At 44.7% G+C, this 25,259-nt stretch overlaps 1 pseudogene; it reads left to right on the forward strand.

Moving 5' to 3' along the window:
* The first annotated feature begins 22,546 nt into the window (after positions 1 to 22,546).
* LOC144767109 (protein cornichon homolog 4 pseudogene) lies at positions 22,547 to 22,913 on the forward strand (annotated as a pseudogene).
* The last annotated feature ends 2,346 nt before the right edge of the window (positions 22,914 to 25,259 follow it).

A 25,259-nucleotide genomic window follows, 5' to 3' on the forward strand; every position in this document is an offset into this window, starting at 1 on the left:
TGTTGTCATTTAACAGAACTATTTAGCCTGCTGAAAAGGGTTGTGTTCCGACCGCTGGTTGGTGGAGACATTTCGACTATATTCTGGACCTGCGTTGTCGCGTAATGCGTCATATGACGCGCCGCGTTAGCGCATCCGGAAGTGATCCGGGGCGCGACGCGCAGCGCGTAACGTAAGCATAACAGGTCATGTGACTTGTTAATAAAACTTTTCATTGGTTCATTTTACTTTTCTTATTCTAATGATGAAAGGCTTGGTCATATGACCTAAAAATTACGCTTTTTATTACTTCCGAACATTATTTTTTCTTAAACATATATGTTATAATGTTCCAGGCTAATGTACTTTCCCGGAAAATTTACAACTGTCCTGCAAGTAAAATATATTCTTTTTTCGAGAAAAAGGGCGTTTCTTCGTCCCATGATGGAGCCGTTGAGCAAAAGAGGGTCGACCTGCTGTCTTAGTCGCCGATACGCTTGAATATGAGATTCTTATCGATCACTTTATGTTGCAGGAGTAGAAAACACAACAGCCCTTGACCATTTATCTTTACTGCGTTCCTGCGTATTATACCTTTTACCCTTCATGTAATTGGTCTGCTTTATTTCACTTGCCTTTTACTGATTCTAAAACAGTGACTATTATTAAAAACTATACCAATGTAAATACTACTACCATGTTTTCTTTTAAAAACCTTTATTGTGAAAATGTCAGTATACAAATACGGGCCTATAACCACGTGCGCCGGCCACGGAGCAAACTGTAATCGTATATGATGAGGAGACATTTACACTGTAGAGAAACGTTACGGGCGGGCCATTAGGTTGCAAGAACTAAGGTGTCTAACAGTTGCGGAATCGGTGGACGTACATTTTATAATGAAAATACGACAGGGCCAGTTACAATAAAATTATCTAGATATACATTTGCGGGCAAGTACCATGGGTGACGTTAATTCGAACTTTCAATAGTACAGTAATCAATAACACATCACAACTTAATATCAATAGAGATGTCGAAATATTCAATCTATTCTCGTCCCCGCCCGCCATGTGCTTCAAAACTGCATACGTATCTCGTGATATCAAAGTTTTACAACAAGTACACAACAAGGAGTTACGAGTCCCATTTATTCCGGCGCCATTTTGGGCGAGGACGGGCAGGTCCAGGATATAGTCAAAATGTCTCTACCAACCATCGACTATGATGATGTTCATATGCTGTATTTATTAGAGTAACACTCATCTGTCCACATGAATTAATTTGCCACAATCTAAACATGTCATTTTAATCTTTCCAAACTTCTTCTAAATATTTGGGACCGTTTCCCTTGCCTCTGATGCTGTCAGTGCCACTTCTTTGTTGAATGTACTGGCAGGTCGGGGGTTCTTCTCCAAATCTCTCTTTTATGCAGCACTATAAATAATCGGTGCCACCTCTCCATATGACGATGCATGGTATAGTTACCATAACTATATTTTTTTTCGGTTCCTCTGGAGAGTACATCGTGGCAGATGAAGCGTGTAACGTACCGGGCATTTACCTTTTTTTGCATGTAGAGGAAAGGAAAAAAAATGCAAGCGTCCGAGTTCTAAGGTGTCCCAGGGCCATTTTAGTGGACCAGGCCCAAATCCAAAGAACAGGCCGCCATTTTGAGAGTCCTGTTGCAGCCGCCTGTCGCTGTAGCATCAAGAGCGGCCGAAACTCAGCTGAATGGCAACTGAAACGGTAAAGGGGCGCCCCACTACAGCAGACGAGCCTCCACCTGGGAAGGCCCGTTCACACCGCCTCCCCCCCCCCCTTCGGGCACCCCACGCCGTTATTCGGAGCAGTATTGTAGGATGGCCACACCAGTGCAGCAACTTGCTAGACACCACCTCGGTGGTAACCGAATCTCAGCGCCTTGTGGTGTCTCCTATTCAGAAAACATTGTTGTGCTGCCTTCGACCTATTCGCCGCAAGTGCGCACGCAACTCAGCTGCATAGCTTGCTAGACACCACCTCGGTGCTAACCGAATCTCAGCGCCTTGTGGTGTCTTCTATTCACAAAATATTGTTGCGCTGCCTTTGGCCCCATTCGCACATCGGTCCGCTACTGACGCCACCTCACAGGCCAACGGGGCGCCCCACGCCGACTTTCAGCATTGTAGGATGGCCACACCAGTGCGGCAACTTGCTAGACACCACCTCGGTGCCATCCGGATCTTGGCATCTCAGCGCCTTGTGGTGTCTTCTATTCAGAAAATATTGTTGCGCTGCCTTTGGCCCCATTCGCACATCGGTCCGCTACTGACGCCATCTCACAGGCCAACGGGGTGCCCCACGCCGACTTTCAGCATTGTAGGATGGCCACACCAGTGCGGCAACTTACTAGACACCACCTCGGTGCCATCCGGATCTTGGCATCTCAGCGCCTAGTGGTGTCTTCTATTCGGAAAATATTGTTGCGCTGCCTTTGACCACATTCGCACATCGGTCCGCTACTGACACCATCTCACAGGCCAACGGGGCGCCCCACGCCGACTTTCAGCATTGTAGGATGGCCACACCAGTGCGGCAACCTAGACACTAACTCGGTGCCATCCGGATCTTGGCATCTCAGCGCCTAGTGGTGTCTTCTATTCGGAAAATATTGTTGCGCTGCCTTTGGCCCCATTCGCACATCGGTCCGCTACTGACGCCATCTCACAGGCCAACGGGGCGCCCCACGCCGACTTTTACCATTGTAGGATGGCCACACCAGTGCGGCAACTTACTAGACACCACCTCGGTGCCATCAGGATCTTCGCATCTCAGCGCCTTGTAGTGTCTTCTATTCAGAAAATATTGTTGCGCTGCCTTTGGCCCCATTCGCACATAGGTCCGCTACTGACGCCATCTCACAGGCCAACGGGGCACCCCACGCCGACTATCAGCATTGTAGGATGGCCACACCAGTGCGGCAACTTACTAGACACCACCTCGGTGCCATCCGGATCTTGGCGCGTTGTGCTGCCTTCGGCCTATTCGCACATTGTTCCGCTACTGACGCCGCCTCACGTGCCAACGTATTTTCTCCGCATTTTATACCCTATGCCACATAACAGGTCATGTGACTTGTTTATAAAACTTTTCATTGGTTCATTTTACTTTTGGTTTCCTAATGATGGAAGGCTTGATCATATGACCTAAAAACAACACTTTTCATTGGATGAAAACTTTTTTTTTCCCCAAACGATGAAAGCCCCACCTTGTTTCTGGATATTTCAGACTGAAGCTGGCGTCAACATGAAAGCACCACCATCTCGTGGCTCCGTCGTGGTCATTCCGCGAGCAATCATGGCAGCCGCTCCCCACCAGAAGCCTGCAGGAGTCGGGGGCCCCCAAAACTTTTGTTGAATCCTCAAGGCGGAGGGGACGCTTTCGAGAATGGGGTCCAAGACCTAGTAGACAAGCGTGCGATTTCCAAGGTGTCCCAGGGCCATTTCAGTGGACCAGGCCCAAAAAGGAAAGAGCCTGCCGCCATTTTGAGAGTCCTGTGACAGCCGCCTATCGCTGCACCGCAAGAGTGGGCGCAACTCAGCTGAATTGCGGCTTTTGACACAGTGGACCAAAAGCGGACGGAATGGCAACTGAAACGGTAAAGGGGCGCCCCACTACAGCAGACGAAACTCCACCTGGAGAGGCCCGTTCACGCCGCCTCCCCCCCCCCCCCCCCGGGGCGCCCCACGCCGTTATTCGGAGGGCGGCAACTTACTGGACATCACCTTGGTGCCATCGTTCTGCTGCCTTGGAACTATTCGCACAACAGACCGCTACTGATGACCCACCCCCCGCGACGCCCCACGCCGGATACCGAAATCAGTGCGGCACCCAGGCAACATCACCTGGGTGCCGTCCAGAAATCTGGACGTTGTGCTACGTTGGGACTATTCGCACAGCCGACCGCTACTTCCTTCATTTTCCCTAAAAATGTTTAAATGTTTTTACTGTTTTTGTTTTGTTGTATATATTTATAAGTTATTAAAGTTTTATAATCTTACTACTTTGTTGGAGTGCTATATATTTTTAATGTGACACATAATTGTAAAAACTTTGATGTACAAAGAGTCATCCCTGGAATCTTCCGCTTCAGGCTCGGTCCCCTCCCCAATCACAATACAGGATGGTTTTCAGATAGTAGGAACGCGTGTGCTGTGACGGATCTCATCGGGTGTGGGCCTTGATCTACTATAACTCCTTTGAAGAGGGGTGATTCTTTACAGCTGGGGCCATAAACTACATCTGCAGGGCTAGCTGATAGCCTAGGACCGGCCTGGACAATTGGACACAGAGGAAAAGGAGTGTCAGAGGGTGCGGTAGTGAATAGGGCGAAAGGGAGGTGTCGGGCGGGCACAGGGTGTGATTCTCAGGGAAGAGCAGCGCAGATGGGGGGAGGTTTATTACCCATGCATAAGACAGAGAGCGGGGGTGACCAGTGCCTGGGGGAGATGCTTGCGAGGGTGGGGAGCCATGCTAAGGATCGACAGCGTACAGAGAGTGGGTCTGGTCAAGGCATCTAAAATGGCTGCCGTGCACGACAAAAGTGTGGCATTTGAAAAAAGGCAAGATGGCGCAGACAATGTTTTTCAACACTTCCTGATTTCCTTCGAATCGAACGTTAACAGACGTTCGGGCATATTACCAAAGTTAAGCGATATTTATCCCTAACGATGCTTAGCAACGAATTTTTTACCGCTAAGCATCATCAGAAATTATCGCAGATAAACCTTGCTATTATCAAGGTTTATCGCAAATGCGATGAAAAACGACCGCAATGCATTAATATCGCTGAAAAGTCAGCGATATTCATGCATTACCGAGCTAATGCTCTTAGCCATGTTATCCACCTCCCATTGGATAACATGGCTAAGAACTGCTCAGGGCAGGTGTTACTTTTTAGAGATATTCGCGCTTAGCGCGAATATCTCCAAAAGTTGGTAATAGAAGATAGCGATGTTAGCGACTGTTTCCAGTGGCTAACATCTTGACATGCCCACTTTGCATGTCATTAGTGATAAATATCACTGACATGCAAAGTGGAGCCCAAGATGGTCGCTATCTCCTACTAGCGGTCGCTAACTGGTGTTAGCAACAGCTAGGTAATAGGGAGATAATGTTATCTCCGCGAAGCGGAGCGCTGTTACAGATATATATCTTTTTTTGAACGTTAATTTCTCAAAATCCACTGGAGCACATATATTGAGACCTAGCAAAGGCACATCGGGCTACCAGTCCCTACAATTTTGCCAAGTTTCGTGCAAATCCATTCAGCCGTTCGATTATTATTATTTTTTTTTTTGCCCCGCGGGGGGCCCTTTTAAAACCTCCACATCAAACCTAACAGGTCAAGGAGGATCTACTATGCCCCCTTATGGTCATTTGCCCCTTCGCTTTGGCCTCCTCTTGACTCTCGATCCTACCGAGAGACAAGATGGCGGCCGCTACGGACTGTTTGGAATGTTTACAGACGCCGGAGAACCAATCAGCTTCGCAAAGCTCCGTAACGCAAAAAGTACGCGAAGCGGAGCGCTGTTACAGATATATATCTTTTTTTGAACGTTAATTTTTCAAAATCCACTGGAGCACATATATTGAGACCTAGCAAAGGCACATCGGGCTACCAGTCCCTACAATTTTGCCAAGTTTCGTGCAAATCCATTCAGCCGTTCGATTATTATTATTTATTTATTTTTTGCCCCGAGGGGCCCTTTTAAAACCTCCACATCAAACCTAGGGGGTCAGGGAGGATCTACTATGCCCCCTTATGGTCATTTGCCCCTTCGCTTTGGCCTCCTCTCGTCTCTCGATCCTACCGAGAGACAAGATGGCGGCCGCTACGGACTGTTTGGAATGTTTACAGACGCCGGAGAACCAATCAGCTTCACTTCACAAAGCTCCGTAACGCGAAAAGTACGCGAACTGGAGCGCTGCCCGTTCCGCTGTTACAGATATATATCTTTTTTTGAACGTTAATTTCTCAAAATCCACTGGAGCACATATATTGAGACCTAGCAAAGGCACATCGGGCTACCAGTCCCTACAATTTTGCCAAGTTTCGTGCAAATCCATTCAGCCGTTCGGGCTAAAAGTGAGGCCAACCGCCCTATGGAAAACTCAATGTTAAAAACACGTTTTGGGACCCCCCTTTTTTCTCGGCTCCCCCTTGACGAACCCCCCCCAAATTTTCAGGGGCTGCTCAGAAACAACATGTTCAATTTTCCTGAAAATTTCAGCCAATTCCGTCCACAAACGCCAAAGTTATTAGACATAGAATTTTCAAAAATCCCATAGAGAAAAAATCCTAACTATATATACCTACTGGCGACCGCCAGTAGGTAATATATTACCTACTGGCGATAGCCAGTAGGTATATATAGTTAGGATTTTTTTCCTATGGGATTTTTGAAAATTCTATGTCGAATAACTTTGGCGTTTGATGACAGAATTGGCTGAAATTTTCAGGAAAATGGAACATTTTGTTTCTGAGCAGCCCCTGAAAATTTGGGGGGGTTTCGTCAAGGGGGGGCCGAGAAAAAAGGGGGGTCCCAAAACGTGTTTTTCCCATGCAATTTTCCATAGGGCGGTTGGCCTCACTTTTAGCCCGAACGGCTGAATGGATTTACACCAAACTTGGCAAAATTGTAGGGACTGGTAGCCCGATGTGCCTTTGCTATGTCTCAAGATATAGGCTCCAGTGGTTTTTACGAAAATTTACTTTGAAAAATATATATTGGGCTACATTGGGCTATATATATGTTGGAGCCCAAATGTAGCCCAATGTAGCCCAATGTAGCCCAATGTAGCCCAAAGATGGCCACCAGAGACAAAAAAAAACAAATGTAGCCCAAATATCAGCCAGATGTAGCCCAACTATAGCCCAATGACAGAATGTCCAGGAGTGTTCTAAAGAACAACTAGAGTGCTAACAGTCCTACTTATTACAAAGGTATGGCACACCTGAAGCCATCTTGATTGGAATAAAGTGGTAACTCTTAAAACATTTAATTTAAAAAGGAACAAAATGAGGGGGTTCATTTTGCCATAGAAAGTATGATTAGCGAATATATGACGAAATCCCGCATACCATCAGTCCGCAAAAAAAATCCTGCATGTACTATTAGGCCGCAAATTAAAATAACGAAAACTTTTAGAACGAATATGCCTTTAGCATACACTAAACAACTAAACTACCCTAAACCCTAAAACACTACCCCCAGCATGACCCTACACTACACAAACAGTACAACACTACCCTAAACCCTAAAACACTACCCCCAGCATGACCCTACACTACACAAACACTACAACACTACCCTAAACCCTAAAACACTACCCCCAGCATGACCCTACACTACGCAAACACTACAACACTACCCAAAACCCTAAAACACTACACCCCAGCATGACCCTACACTACGCAAACACTACAACACTACCCTAAACCCTAAAACACTACCCCCAGCATGACCCTACACTACACAAAGACTACAACACAACTCTAAACCCTAAAACACTACCCCCAGCATGACCCTACACTACACAAACACTACAACACTACCCTAAACCCTAAAACACTACCCCCAGCATGACCCTACACTACACAAACACTACAACAAAACCCTAAACCCTAAAACACTACACCCCAGCATGACCCTACACTACGCAAACACTACAACACTACCCTAAACCCTAAAACACAACCCCCAGCATGACCCTACACTACGCAAACACTACAACACTACGCAAAACCCTAAAACACTACACCCCAGCATGACCCTACACTACGCAAACACTACAACACTACCCTAAACCCTAAAACACTACCCCCAGCATGACCCTACACTATGCAAACACTACAACACTACCCTAAACCCTAAAACACTACACCCCAGCATGACCCTACACTACGCAAACACTACAACACTACCCTAAACCCTAAAACACTACACCCAGCATGACCCTACACTACGCAAACACTACAACACTACCCTAAACCCTAAAACACTACCCCCCAGCATGACCCTACACTACGCAAACACTACAACACTACCCTAAACCCTAAAACACTACCCCCAGCATGACCCTACACTACGCAAACACTACAACACTACCCAAAACCCTAAAACACTACCCCCAGCATGACCCTACACTACGCAAACACTACAACACTACCCTACACCCTAAAACACTACCCCCAGCATGACCCTACACTACGCAAACACTACAACACTACCCTAAACCCTAAAACACTACCCCCAGCATGACCCTACACTACGCAAACACTACAACACTACCCTAAACCCTAAAACACTACCCCCAGCATGACCCTACACTACGCAAACACTACAACACTACCCAAAACCCTAAACTACTACACCCCAGCATGACCCTACACTACGCAAACACTACAACACTACCCTAAACCCTAAAACACTACCCCCAGCATGACCCTACACTACGCAAACACTACAACACTACCCTAAACCCTAAAACACAACCCCCAGCATGACCCTACACTACGCAAACACTACAACACTACCCTAAACCCTAAAACACTACCCCCAGCATGACCCTACACTACGCAAACACTACAACACTACCCTAAACCCTAAAACACTACCCCCAGCATGACCCTACACTACGCAAACACTACAACACTACCCTAAACCCTAAAACACTACACCCCAGCATGACCCTACACTACGCAAACACTACAACACTACCCTAAACCCTAAAACACTACCCCCAGCATGACCCTACACTACGCAAACACTACAACACTACCCTAAACCCTAAAACACTACACCCAGCATGACCCTACACTACGCAAACACTACAACACTACCCTAAACCCTAAAACACTACCCCCAGCATGACCCTACACTACGCAAACACTACAACACTACCCTAAACCCTAAAACACTACCCCCAGCATGACCCTACACTACGCAAACACTACAACACTACCCAAAACCCTAAAACACTACCCCCAGCATGACCCTACACTACGCAAACACTACAACACTACCCTACACCCTAAAACACTACCCCCAGCATGACTCTACACTACGCAAACACTACAACACTACCCTAAACCCTAAAACACTAGCCCCAGCATGACCCTACACTACGCAAACACTACAACACAACCCTAAACCCTAAAACACTACCCCCAGCATGACCCTACACTAAACAACCACCACAACTCTACACTACACTAACACAACACTACACTACACAACACTACACTACACAATCACTAACCCACGAAAAAATTAACACAAACCCACTTACCTCTCTCGTCATCGTGGTTTTCACAACGCAAATGCATTTACCATACATGCCTTTAAAACGTAATTCTTTGTAAAGGCATGCGCGATAAATGCACATGCGTTTTGAAAAAATGCGGGATAATGGTATGCGAGGTCAATGACCTTGCGGGATAATGGTATGCGGACTGAAAGTCTGCGGGATAAAAAATGCGGGAAAATGGCTGCAAACCATGATTAGCAGCAGACTTCCCTGGTGAGCACTAGCTTTACTACAGTGATCTAATGAGCAACTAGAGTGCTAACATTCAGAATTTATGGCAAATGTGTGACACATCTGAATGCCTTCTTGATAGAACCAAAGTAAACAAGCATTGAAAATGCAATAGATCTCGCCCTCGTTTAAGTTAAAGCCATTCTGTTTGTAATGAGGTGGCTTTTTAGCTTTGCTTTTATTAGTGTTTTTAAAACTTTCATGTAAATAACATGCATATGTATGCATATATGTATATGTATGCATGCATTTATATTTATATAGATATGCAGATTATATATGTTTATATATGTATATTACCTACTGGCGATAGCCAGGGGGTATATATAGTTAGGATTTTTTCTCTATGGGATTTCTGAAAATTCTATGTCTAATAACTTTGGCGTTTGTGGACGGAATTGGCTGAAATATTCAGGAAAATGGCACATTTTGATTTTGAGCAGCCCCTGAAAATTTGGGGGGGTTTCGTCAAGGGGGGGCCGAGAAAAAAGGGGGGTCCCAAAACGCGTTTTTCACATTCATTTTTCCGTAGGGCGGTTGGACTCACTTTTAGCTCGAACGGCTGAATAGATTTACATGAAACTTGGCAAAATTGTAGATATGGTTTGCCCGACGTGCCTTTGCTATGTCTCAATATATGTGCTCCAGTGGATTTTGAGAAATTAACGTTTAAAAAAATATATATATCTGTGACAGCGCTCCGGTTAGCGCCCCGGTTCGCGTACCTGACGCGTAACGGAACTTCACGAAGCGAAGCTGATTGGCTCTCCGGTGTCTGTCAACATTCTAAACAGTCCGGAGCGGCCGCCATCTTGTCTCTCGGTAGGATCGAGAGACAAGATGTGGTGAAAAACGAAGGGGGAAATGAAGGAAAGGGGGCAAGGTAGACCCCTCCTGACCCCCTAGGATTGATGAGGGGGATATTAAAGTGCCCCGCGGGGCAAAAAATAAAAAAAAATATTTTTTTGCGATTTTACGCCGTAGAGGCGCGTCCCGGTACGCGAACCGGGCAGCTCACCGGGCAGCTAACCGGGCAGCTAACCGGCAGCGTAGTTGTCAACATTGTAAACAGTCCGGAGTGGCCGCCATCTTGTCTCTCGGTAGGTTTGAGAGACAAGATGTGGTGAAAAAAGAAGGGGGAAATGAAGGAAAGGGGGCAAGGTAAACCCCTCCTGACCCCCTAGGATTGATGAGGGGGATATTAAAGTCCCCCGCGATTTTTCGCGGTAGAGGCGCTTCCCGGTACGCAAACCGGGCAGCTAACCGGCAGCGTAACGGGAGTCTGCCATCTTGTGTTTTTGGAGCGTCCGGTTCGCGTACCGGGTAGCGTCCCGGTAAGCGTAACAAGGGGAAAACCAAGAGAAACAGTAAAAAAAAAATGAAGGGAATAGATTTCCAGCAAACTTGGCAGAATTGTAGGGACTGTTTGTTTGATGTGCCTTTGCAAGGCCTCAAGATATGTGCACGTGGGGATTTTGTCTAATTAAGGTTAAAAAAAATATATATATCTGCAAGCGTGCTCCGGCACGCTTACGTTACGGGTTTTGTTTGCGCTGCAGAGCCGATACGTCACGGTTATGCGACGCCTCATGAGGCGTCTCACGTGGCTACGTGATACGTCACGTAATAAAGAATATATTTTACAGCTATAGATATTAGCTTTTAGAAAACCAATGAAATTCACTGAGAAAACCATAGGTTATAGACCATATATAGTTAGGAATTTGCATTTACAAAACCTTGAAAATTCACTGAAAAAACCATAGGTTAGAGACCATATATAGTTAGCTGGACATTTTATTGACATACAACCAATGAAATTCCATATGTAGTTAGTTGCACTAACTATATATCGCGCACCCGCAATCCACTGCTGATGATGTCACATATTACATCATTCATGACATGGTCAGTGACATCACTGATGACATCACTGATGACATCTCAAATGACATCACTGATGACATCACTGATGACATCTCAAATGACATCACTGATGACAGCATGACACACCAATACCAGTTACTACATACGCACTCACTGATTCCTACGTCTACACACACATTCACTCATTCACCCATACAATCACTCATACATACAGTCACTCATTATTACAACACTATCATATGCACTCATACACCTATGCAGACACTCACACACTGCCACTCATCCATGGAGTTACTCACACACCTAGTCAGTCCTGTAAAGAATCAATCACACTTCCATTTCCTCATCTATACAGTTAAACACAGAACACCATACTTCAGTGACATCACTGATGACATCACTGATGACATCTCAAATGACATCACTGATGACATCTCAAATGACATCACTGATGACATCATGACACACCAATACCAGTTACTACATACGCACTCACTGAATCCTACGTCTACACACACATTCACTCATTCACCCATACAATCACTCATACATACAGTCACTCATTATTACAACACTATCATATGCACTCATACACCTAGTCAGTCCTGTGAAGAATCAATCACACTTCGATTTCCTCATCTATACAGTTAAACACAGAACACCATACTTTTTCACACATATACTAACACATACTTACTCTCTTATACAATCACTGATACAAGTACACATTGATATGCACAGAGTCACACACCTCCCAGCCAGCCACACACACACTCAGTCTTCCATACATCCACTCATTCTTCAATATGTAAAACATATTTAAACTTTACAAAAACACACAGACACTAGATGATGTCATCAGTGATGTCATTTGAGATGTCATCAGTGATGTCATCAGTGATGTCATTTGAGATGTCATTAGTGATGTCATCAGTGATGTCACTGACCATGTCATGAATGATGTAATATGTGACATCATCAGCAGTGGATTGCGGGGGCGCGATATATAGTTAGTGCAACTAACTATATATGGAATTTCATTGGTTGTATGTCAATAAAATGTCCAGCTAACTATATATGGTCTCTAACCTATGGTTTTTTCAGTGAATTTTCAAGGTTTTGTAAATGCAAATTCCTAACTATATATGGTCTATAACCTATGGTTTTTTCAGTGAATATATATATATATATATATATATATATATATATACATACATACATATCAGGTTACACTCCAGATGCTTTTTCAGGCACCATCAGGAGAAAAACGGACGCTTGAATACGCTGGTTGCTGGTGAAAATGAAATCTTTTATTTTCAATCAATCAGTGCAAGTCGTAAAATTCACACAAATATTATACAATTAAACAAATAATATTATTAGATATATTTAAGAATCATTATAAAATATTACAATCTTTGATTAATACATACATTATACCTACTCTAGTCTATGCAACAGTAGGGAAAACATTGAACTCCAGAAGGGTGAAATGTACCATTCCTACTCTAGTCTGTGTATCACCAGGGAGTGCAGTGGACTCTGGAGGTGTACCATTTAGTATTACCACCCCAGTCTGTGTAACAGTAGAGAAAGAGTTAGACTTTGGACGGGTAACATTTACTATGTTCACTCCAGTCCATAAAACAGTAGGGAAACCGTTGGACTCCAGAGGGGTAAAATTAACTATTCCACTGTGCAACAGTAAGGAAATAGTTGGATTTCTGAGGTGTTCAATTTACTATTACCACCCCAGTTTGTACAACAGAAGGGAAAGTGTTGGACTACGGAGGTGTAACATTTAGTATTCCCACTCCTGTTGTTGTAACAGTATGGAAAGCATCACACTTTGGAGGGGTAAATGTACTATTCCTAATCCAGTCTGTGTAACAGTAGGGAAGATATTTCACACATAACATATATGAAAAATAACCCTATCAATTTAACACAAATATAGAACTCTTAATATGAACTTTATTAATTAAGCCCCCAAAATAAATAAACATATATAGATATTATATATCGATCTGTAAAAACATTAAATTGATTAGTAAATAATTTAATATGTAATTATCAATTAAAAAGATGTCATGTATTTAATACTTAATGAAATGACCACACTATACCCCCCACAAACCTATTAGCCCACATTTAAATTATAACTTAAATAAATACATTCAACACAATTAACAATCAATTAAATATTATTATATATTTTAATAATTACATTTTAATTAATTACATAATTAATATTTGACTTCCCAATCTTTACCTCTACAAGCCCAAAAGCTCACACATAATTTATAACTACAAAAATATAATTATAACATAATGTATATAATTAGTATTAATTACATACTTTTTAATAATTAATTATTTTAAATTAATTATTACTTTGTTAGCTTCCCACCCTATAAACCTCCAAACCCAGCAGCCCACACCTAATATAGAACATCAAAACTGCAATTATTACACAATTTACAGGGTTAATACATCAAATAATTAATTCATAATACATTAGTTGTTAATTAATTATGACTTAATTAAATTCCCACCCTTTACCTCCTACAAGCCTAGTAGCCCATACCTAATATATAATGTAAAAACTAGAATTATTACACAATTTGCATAATTAATAATCAATTAAATATTTACAAAAAATGTATAATTAAATACCTTCCTGCCCAATGCCTCTACAAGCGTAACAACCTGCTACAACAATACATGTTACTATTAGCAATTTAATTGAAAACTTAAAAATCACATTAAATTACATATCATATTTTAAAATGTTATTAACATTTATACGAACAATAAGAACACATAACATCAATATAAGAAATAGCAAACAAAGTGATATTTGTACAACTATATTTAAAAAAACTGATATTAACAACAACAATATTATTGAAAACTATATTACTTACTTAAAAAAATGATACAAAACAATTTAGAAAACATGTAGTGCAGTTTTAAACTGCATTTGAGCCTGGCAAAATAAACCTTTTGCCAAGCATAAACCTTCCTTTTTAATATGTATAAGTCACCCAAAACTTAGGCCCTAAAGGTTTATAGGGCAGGACTCATTGTATTTAAAAAGGAGGACATGTGTTTTCCATGTCTAGGCAATGGAAAACTAAAGTAATTTTTCACTTTTGTATGGCATATCTCTCCCATTGACCAAGACTGGATTACCTAATTGCATTTAATAAGTGCTAAATTTAGATTGGGAGCAGATAGACATATGCTGTCTATACTCAAATGAGAATGTAATTTAAAATCCTCTTTAATGACGAAGTTTGATTTTAAGTTAGAATTGGAAAATAACACTTTAATAAAGTTAGCATTTTCTTGTCCCAACCAAATGTGCCGTCTGCCACTGTTAGGTCACATGACTGTGATGGCTCTGATTTTGGGGTTTGTATATCAGGTTGAGACAGTGGCACAAAGAGGGATTAGGAGTGAAGAGGATGGGTTGACTTGGAAGCAGCTATACCTAAGCTCACTTGCACTTCAAAGGGTGTTGCATATGGCACACACAAATGAACATGACACCAGGCCTGCCTTGCCTTTGTCACCCCTAGACAGTTTGAAGCCTTAACCAGGGGAAGGTGAATAAATGTCGAGACCCAGGTGGGGGAGGGGGTAGAATATGATTCCCCTCCATACAAGGTCTAGCACCAGGAATACATACTGGAACTCCAGAGTCACTCATCAGAACACCACTGGATCTGTGGAAGATGCAGGATAAGAGAGAAAAACTGTCCTGCTGCCAGAGGACTGCCTTGTTGGCTGTGAAGGAAGATTGGACCTGCTTGCCTTGAACCCAGGCTACCCAGAATGACTACAAGTGTCGCAGAACCTGCCACTGGACCTGCATAACACCTGCTGCTGGCCTTGACTGAAGGGAATTCTGATCATCAAAAGCTGCCCCTAGGCCCTGGACCATTAGCTGGTATAGTGGAAGCTTCTCCTACAAGAAAAGGTGAAAATTCTAATGTTTGGGCTCTTCTCCGGTTCATGCCAAGCTACTGTCACCCATTATGAGTTTCGGGGAAAACTTATTTGTGCGCCTAAGAGCGTCTAGCAACTGGCAATGCAAGACATGCACTTAGCCCTACAGCAACAGCAGCCCACAACAACTGCTGTAGGAAAGTGCCCTTTCTGCATGGCTGCACCTAACTTTTTGCCAGATACCCAATGCAATTCGACTGAGCTTGCCCTGGGTCCCTGACAATGAGGTTTGCAGGGCCTGTGTCCTTTCCCTAACCTGTACAATTGTTTCCACAATTGACACAACTCTGGCATATCTGTAAGTCCCTTGCATGGTAGCCAGAGAAAGGCCTCTGACGGCTGCATCAAGTAATATGACACCCTCAGAGACCTCTCACCAGAAACATGCACCACCGCCCTTGCAGCCTGTGAGTTTTGGTACAGCTAAAAGTGCAAGTCGAAATCCTTGTGTGACACGCCTGCCCAGCACTACAAGAGGTCTAGATAAGTCACCCTTAAGGCAGGGTGCCCTATACCTCATATGAGGACCTATCTGCATCAGCAGACAGGTGCCTATAATATCTAAGGCCATTCTTACATATTATAAGTGCCTAATAACGCCATACTGAGTAACTGGCCAGTATTAGTTCCCTAGCACTATAATGACTTTACTGAATCCTGGGATGTTTGGTATCAAACATGTCAGAATAATAAACCTCCACTGATTCCAGTATCAGATGTATTATTCCATGCACTCAGGGGTCTCTGCTAGAGGGGACCCCTGAACCAAACCAACCACTAGTGGGTTCCTGACTGGTGAACACCAGCCTGCCACCACCAGGCAAATTTCTGGACTCCTAGGGTGGAACCCTTCACTTCCTGGGCCCAGAAACAAAGCCTTTCCTGGGCAGAGGTGTTTTCACCTCCCCCAGGTCAGGAAGAGCCGTCTGTGGCATCGTAGCTTCAAAGGCCTTGCTGCCTTTACCAAGTGACCACCAGCCTCTCCTGCTATCAGGAGCAGGCCACCTTTGAGCGAGAAAACAGGCCCACCTCTGCCAACAAGGAGTGTCAACTTCAAGGTCCAGTGTCGATGCCTGCAGCCTCTTCACGACGACGCCCTCGACAGCCACCTTCCAGGTAAGGAGAAACCTGAAGTCCCAACACACCTCTGCATCCTTCAGCCCTGTGATCTAGTGACCAGATCCAATGGTGCCCGACATCACCTGGCATCTCAAACCCTTCCCCTGGCTGTTGATTCCCTTGAAAAGATCTTCTGGTCTGCGACTGCAACCTAAGACCGGAACCAACGATCTTCATAGGGTAACATTGGCTGCCAGACACTGTGTGAGCTGCCTGCATCCGGCTGCCCCTGTGTCGCTCGTGGTGTGCTTTTGGTGCCTCCTTGGGCTCTCCATTGTACTTACCTTAAGTCCTGAAGATTGTCCTCCAAGGCTGCTTTTCCTCCCAGTAAGCAGCCTCTAAACTATGTGCTCCTACTCATCATTGACTAGCATTGGAACCCATGCACTCTGCACCCAGCCGCTCTAGTGCTGCTGGTGGTGCACCTCGAGTGTTGAATTGAACCTTGGGGAACCTTGGTTCTACTCCCAAAACTGAGTTACCAAAGCTGTTTACTTACCTGCAAACGTAACACTGCTTTTTCCTCCATAGGATTGCTTGGTGGATTTTTCTCTAAAACAATTTCTGTGCTTTCTCTGTCTTGTACTGCTAGAAAAGTAACTTAATGTCTTCAAATGAGTTAACTTGCTTACTAATGTACTGCAATGCCCAAACTGTGTGATTAGCTTGTTTAGCCTAGGCTATACATCTGAGAATCCACTGGACTCTGTTCGCAGTGTACCTTCCTTCGATATAGTACATACAGAGCCAGCTTCCTACAAACACTTGTAAGCACATATCACATTTAGGAGGAAAACTTTTAGAAGCATTATTACCCTTAGTGCAAAATAACTGGAGTGTAAAAAAATGTATAGGGTCACACATCACATTTTGATGCAAAATCATTCTTGGTGCAACAAAAGTAGAAGTATGGAAAAAAGACTATGAGAAAAAACACAATTGGATGCAAAAACAAATGTAGGAATTAAATCACATTAACCCCTTTGCTGCGGCCGCGATTTTTCCGCTGTGCGGTAAACAAAAGAACAGGGCGGGGCCGTGACGAACCCCAGCCGTCATCCGCACACACCCACCGCGGGGCGTGACTGCTGGAGTTCGTCACCAGCATGGGAGGGGTTAATGTGCAAATTACAATTGGAATTACATGAGCAAGACAGATGTGTCCATTTGCAAAACTCATTAAGGAGCAAAAATAGAAATAGGTGCAAAATCATGGTTAGGAAAAAAACTCACCCTCTGTGTACAGACTACAGGAGTGTGTTACCACATGTATATGCAAAGTCACCTAGTATAGAGGAAAAAGTGCCTATTCATTAACTACATTGTACAGTGTGTTTAGTAGACTACAATAATACTATCCATGGATGGTATTAAGGATGTTTCCTTCTCCGCCTCCCCTATCTTTTTTTCTTACTCGTAAATTGGTATTGTCATTTGCATGTAACAACATTAAATCTGTATAAGTGGGCATCGTTTGCTTCAATTATCATTTACAGACAGCTTTGTTCCCCACACGTTCCTTTCCAATATAACGCATACAGCATATCTCATTAATTAACTCTAACCCCCTCACACTCCCATCCTTGGTCAGTCCGTGTCAGGTTACCTGATCACATGCACAATTCAAAAGTATATCTATTCGCTTGAATTCCGTACATGGCCTAGGCAGTTTCCCACTTTTTTTTCTCTTCTTTAGTAGGCCTCCCCACCCGGGGCCTCCTGGGAGGCAGGCGCTTGGCCTCCTTATAGATCTGTCAGCATAGAGGCCCATGCCAGCAGCTCCACCTCAACTTTGTCATCCTTCCACACAAATTTCTTTTGTACCAATTCCTCATTTGCCCATTTGCTTACATCTCTAATTCAGTCAGCATCCCTAGGGGGCCGGGGATGCATCCATGCTTTGACCACCCACCTCCTAGTCAGGACTAGTCCCAGTTTGACAAATCACCTGCTTAGATTCTTGTGCTTTGGCACAGGCAATACTCCCAGGAGTGCCTGCCTAATATCTCTGGGAATACCCCAGCCTGTGATCCCCGCAGAACTGCAAGTACTTTCTCCTAAAAGGGAAGCAGCAACGCACCTGACCAGACCATATGAAGGATGTCCGCCCCTGTTGATTGCATCTGGGACATTCATCCCTAAGGGATGGGTAGATTATATGTGAAGTGCATGGGGCGAGGTATACTTAATGTACTAGTTTGTATTAGAGGAGCTTAAATTGTGCATTTGCACTAACCCTCTGCACCCCCCTCATGTACCTTTCTCCAGTCACTCTCTGTCAGGGATTCATCCATTAGCATATCCCACTTTTGCTGGATTCGAAGGGCCTCTCCTGGTAAATCATCCCTCAGTGCTCTATAAAGATGGGAAATTAGTCGCCTACCCTGTGCCATGTACAGCATGACTTTCAGAGTGTTAGTGGTAGGGGGTTCCTCCGGGAACCCCAGCCAAAGATTACGTGCAACACTAGAGATTTTCCCATATTGCAAGAATTGGCCCGGTCCTAGGTCAAAGATATCCTGTGCCTCTTCCCGAGTCATGAACCTCCTGCCCACATAAAGGTCCCCCAGCTCCGGTCAACTGCGATCCTTCCAACGGCGAATTGACATGGAGTCTGCAATACTGGCAAATGGGTGCATGAAAATAAGATTGTGGGATTATATAAAGTGAGTGTTGCATTGCATACAGGCAGCGGGGCAGAACAATCATTTTAATAACCGGGATGAGCGTCAACAGCAGATCAGTCCAAAAGCGAATCGATTCCCGCAACCCTTTCACAACCCTGCCAATGTTAAGTTCGAGAGAGGCAGTGACTGTGTTCTCCAGGCGGATACACATATATCGTGCCCACTCTACCACCCACAGCAATTCAATGTGCAGTCGCTCCCCCAGTAGGACTGCAGCTAATCTATCAACAGGGACCACCCTGGACTTCCCAGGGTTGATGCAAAGTTCCGAGATTTCACCGAAGTTCCGCAACTCCACCAGAAGCACCTGTATAGAGCTTTCCTGATGTGTCAAATAGGCCAATGTATCATCTGTGTATACAGAGACTACATGATTAGTCTCCCATAGCTTAACTCCCCGGGGTTCCAGAAAAGTCCTCAGATGTGCAATCAGGGGCTTCATGACTATTGCAAATAGTAAGGGAGACTCTGCTGGCGGAGTGTAGCTACCCACCAGGGTTTACTCTGTACACACCACTCGCAGGTGACTCGCCAAAGCTTCCACAATCGCCCGCAGCATGACACCAATGTCCTGTTGTCGGGCCAGATCTGCAAAATTGGTCCCACAGATGTTTCTTGCCTCACTAGTCGTGCCAAGAAAGTCCCAGTTCTGTGTCCTTCTCTCTATAGCCTTTGACAATAGACCTGTGAACATGCTTTTCTAACTGACGGAGGTCAGTCAGTAGGGCCTCCTTGGCCGCACACAGCTCCCTCAGTTTTTGGGGGACCATGGCGATCTCGGCCTCTAGCTTACCAAGGTTTGCCTTGTGTGCTGCTACATCCCGCTCCAGTTGGTGCCAAACCCAATAGGATGTTTAGATGAAGATTCCCCTCATGACCACCTTCATGGCCTCCCATTCGGTCGTGCGACAGGAGGTTGACTCCCAGTTCTCCTCAAAGTACCAGTTTAGTTCCTCAGACAGTGCGACTGCAAATGGAGGGTCTGTTAGAGCTTCAGTATTAAGCCGCCAAAATGGTATCTCAGACCTAACCCATCTCCGCCCTAATTACATCAGGACTGGGGAGTGGTCTGATAGGTATCTGGGCAGGTAAGTTATCCCACACACACTCCAACTGAGGTCTGCAGAGAGAAACCAATAATCCAGTATAATGGAGGTTCCTGTGGCGGGCATGTGACACGAGAGCTGCCCCATCCTGGGAGGTGCATACCCTCTAGCATATCTTGTAGTATGCTAGTCATTTTAGGCTTAGTGTGAGATCTCAGAGGTTCACAGTCTAGAAAGCCATCAACAGCACAATTAATATCCCCAGCCAGCATCAGTGGTGCCCCTAGGTATGGTGAAGTCGCATCCATGAGATCAGGGAAAAAGGAATCACTATCTTCATTGGGGGCATATTTATTAGTAATGCACACTTCCTTGTCATTCAACCTCCCATGCAGGATGACATACCTCCCCTCTGTATCAACTACATCATTTAAGTGTTAAAAGGGAACCCCTGGTGCCACCCATATGAGAGCCCCCTGGCAAACCCAGAATATGAAGTGGCGTACAGTTGACCTCTCCAGTGGTTCCGTAGACAAGCTATAGTGTCTCCCCAGAAATGGTTTTCCTAAACACATGCCACTGCTACCTTACACCTCTTCAAGTATGCAAATCTACTCCTACATTTTTCAAAAGGCAGTTATGCCTCGGACATTCTATGTGATCAACTTACTCATGGTGGCTGCCATAGAGTACACACTTCTTACATTTTGCCCCATACAGCCATTCTGCTCTAGACCACGTAACCAATCTTAACCATGTATTTATCATTGCAAATCCTGTTGACTGACAGGAAGGACCCCTTGAACAATTCACAAATATTACCCCCACCCCTTGGTCAATATCCCATTTCCCTCCCCATATAAACATAACAATGTGAAGGCATGTGGATATCGCCCCCAAATCCCAAAAGAGAAGTTCCCAAACTTAGAACCTTATAAAAAGTAAAACCCCACTACTACAAGTAGCACCTGCCTCCCGCCCTTCCCAACAGTAGTGGCTGGCCGGCCGGTGAGGTGTGAAGGCTAGCCTCCAGCTCTCCAAGCAGGTACCTGCCTCTGGGGGGCATGCCATGTCAACTATCTTCAGTTTGTGTAGAAATACTTCTGTGTATATATGTCCTCTATTTCCCCTCGGCCACCATCCACCGGTTAATTCTTACCAAATCTCTCAAATTGAAGTTACCGCTGATTCTGCCAATGTGACTCTTGATCCTCCGCCACATGCCACTGTTAGCTGTCGGTATCCTGGCTAGGGTTACTGTTTATCAGTCAGTCTGGTGATGAAGCTCTTGAGTCTGGCACAACATCAAAGGCCGGTAGTGTACCATCTGGACCAACCCTGATTCGGCAAGGGCTCCAGTTCTTATTACTGTTCTGTGAAGGAGTTTGCTTGCATCGAACCTTGAGTTGCCTACCTGATCATGTCTTCCGGGGTGTCACTGTGGAAGGTATCAAGCACGCACCCAGGGAGCATCTAGCATCCAACCAGTCACTTGCTTCCATCGCCAAAAAGAAGAATAACACCTTCCCTTTGCTCTCTAATCTAAATTTTGCCAGAAAGAAGAAACTATATTTGAGGTTCAAATCTCGCATGCACCTTTTTAATGCCAGAAAGGATCTTCGTTGTTCCTGCAAACGTTGCGTGTAATCTGGGTAGATAGAAATATAGTGGCCCTCATATGTCAGCGGGCCCTGGTTTTGGGTTGGTGGCAAAATGGCATCTTGGTCATGGAAGTTGAGAAATCATGCAAGGAGAGCCCTGGGCCGCGCCCCCAGTCTCAGAGGGGGGACCAATGGTTTGTGCACCCTCTCCACTGTGAAAACCTTGGAGAGTTTCTTAGGAGCCAATGCAGCAACCAGTCAGTCTTCCAGATAGAGTTCCACAGACAGTCCCTCTGCTTTTCGGGGAAGTCAACAAAGCGAAAGTTGTTCCTACATGACCTCTCCTCCGCGTCTTCAGCTCGGTCATCTAGGTGCACCACATGCTTCTGGAGGTCGTTGACAGTCTACCTCAGGGTATGTAGCTCCGTCTGTAGCCTGTCCACTGTTAGTTCAGTGATGTTCCCCCTATCAAAGACCTTCCTAAGATTGCATCAGAGAAGATTAACATCGATGGGGTTGGAGTAAATTTTATGAATCATCTCATCCCTCATGGCATGAATAGCAGTCTGGGTGTGGACGCTACCAGTGCCAGTGTCACGTGTACGGCGGACAGTGTTGGGGCAGCAGGATGGAGGCTGTGCTCTTCACCTTCTCACTCATTGATTGCTGCACACTCATCTTCCTCGCCGTTTACTTCATAGTCACACGGATTTAGAGTGCGACTACAATGGATATGGCACACAGCTGTCACAGTGTTAGCGCTGATTTCGTTGCACTGGTTCATCTTCCTTTTGAACTTACCTGTCGCTATGTGGAATGTATATAGGTATATAATGGTGCCAGCTGGCAACCTAGGAGTGTTTGACCCCACAGAAATTCACAATCATCGACAGCTGAAATCACACATGAAAGAAGCCATGATTAAACTGGGCTTTCATCTCTTGTGTTTCTTGATAAATCTTTACAGTATGATCCTGCCCTTGATAAATGACTGAGCAAGGATTACAAGAATTATCTATTTGTAAGATGGCGCTCCAGAAGAATGTCGGACATTCTTCTGGAGCGCCATCTTACAATGCTGCGGGATGCTGGTGCTGCTTTGTTAATATGTGTATCATTACACAGGCCTCCTTCAGGAGTTCCCACCACCACCTGTAAAGTTTTCCTCACCCTGCCAGATGTCCTTGCATCAGGGCCTTGATTATATACTCCAGCTCCGTGCTTGGCTTTCACTCAGCTGCAAGTAGTCTCCGTGTACCTCTGCTACTCGATAGTTGCCCTGTTGTGGTAAGCCACTTCTCCAGTATGGGCTTCGAACACTCCTCAACTCCTGACCATGCCCTTAAGGCGAATGTGCATACTCCTCTGGCCTCACTTTCACTCCAGGGGGTCTGCGCGCATTGGCCGTCTGCGAGGGTCTCACTCCCTCACACTGGCTCTCCCAATTCAGGTGCTGGGTGTGGGTCACTCCCACATCCTTGCTGGCACACCACACTCCTCTGTCCCGGCTGTGTAAGGCATTCCCTGCATTCATGAGGTCACTTTGCTGGTAAGTGGCACCTCTATAGGGCCTCGCTGGGCTCCCGCAGTCCACATCTGCTTGACTCCACGTTGTGCATTGTGGAGTCACACCAGTGCCCGCCGCACAGTTCCGCTGCCCTCCAGCTCCTCACCTACACAGCGCAGAGACCAGGCCTCCCCCCGCCCGAACGGCGGTTCCACGGACGACTGGGAACAATCTCCCACTGCGAGCACCTGACCACTGTCTGTCGACCAGCCCGCCTCAGTTCACAGGCACATTCGCTCTCCGGATCGCACCTCCATCTCCTCTGCTCGCACGTCTCTCTTGGCAATGACACGATGGCTGTCTGTCCTTGTCGGCCGCCCCCCATTTCCCCTCACGGGAAGTGTTTCACATTAGCGGTGCAGGGTTACTGGATGGTGCCAAGGGAGGTGAGGGCCTACATCTTTGTTACGCCGTGTGTTGCTTTTTTCCACAGGATGATTCCGGATAATGAGCTGGTGGGAGCTCCAGGAATGCATGTCTACTCCGCCATCTTACTTGGCCACAACCCAGCCTCCCAATATTTACGTGAGAAGATCTCCTCCATTACGTAGTAGACATGGAAGGGATGTGGGGGTGGCGGTAAAATGAGGACTATTTAAGGCTAAATAGGAAGGATGGAGGGAGAAGTAAGGAGGGGTTTCGGAAGGGATTTGTGCCCACGCACAAAAGAGGAAGCTGCTCTCTATTCACAAATTTCACCTCAGTAATTATTATAGACAAAAGGGACCCCACAAAGGCGTAAATGTGTTCCATCTAAGACTTGGAGTAAGTCTAGCACCACACAAGGCTAACTACTGGTACTGCAACATCCTCTCATAAAGATTAATGTAGGTATGGACTTAAAATGGAAATCCACAATGTCAAAACATATACATTATTTCGCTTAAATAGTAATAAAATGATTAATTTAAGTTAAATTAATTCTGCACTTACTTATTGGCATTTGTATTACATAATAGGCAAAAATAAACATTTTGCTTTATGTGGTTTTTGGTATTACAAAAAAATTAAATATATTAAAGTTAGTTAATATTTATTTCGAAATTAAGTTAATAGCGCTGGACTTTTTTTAAAATTATGTTCTACATTTACAATGCACATATAAATATTATGAATTCATATCTAACATAATATTAATGCATGTGAACAGTAACCTTACACTCATAAATATGGCACCACTCTATTTTTTAAGAGGATAGAAATATGTAATTCTACACTTTGAAAAAAATGTACACTCACAAATGATGAATAGCCAAAAGCAGTGAATTTGCAACAAAGTCCAGGAATACATTTACATATGTAGATTTACTCGTGTGTAGGTTTTTTGGTTGTTAATAGCCCCCAAAAGTGTGGTAGGACGATTTCACATTTGGTGTAACAGGGGTGCATCACAGTGACACCAATTTTTGGTTGAGGCGCTAAATTCTATCTTTTTCAATATGAGCATGAGTGGGGAAATCTATTAGGATCCCCAGTGATGGTAATTTGCAATACCACATTCAGTATTGAAAAATCTTGGTGCAAAGGAATCGCCATATGGCCCTTACTGAGACTTGGTTGGGAGACACCTCCATACCGGACATGGTGGCAGCTTTGCCTGTTGACTATGATGCGATCTGGCACAATAGACCTGGTGTCTGCAGAGGAGGGGTAGTAGCGGTCCTGTTCAAAAAGAATCTCACTGTGACGAAAATACTTGCGGACAACTGTGACAGTGCCGACATTTTGGCGGTAAAATTCCTTTTGAAATCATCCTGCTTTCTACTAACAGTAG

This window comes from Lissotriton helveticus, chromosome 7, assembly GCF_964261635.1.
Source record: "Lissotriton helveticus chromosome 7, aLisHel1.1, whole genome shotgun sequence".
Taxonomy (NCBI): Eukaryota; Metazoa; Chordata; class Amphibia; order Caudata; family Salamandridae; genus Lissotriton; species Lissotriton helveticus.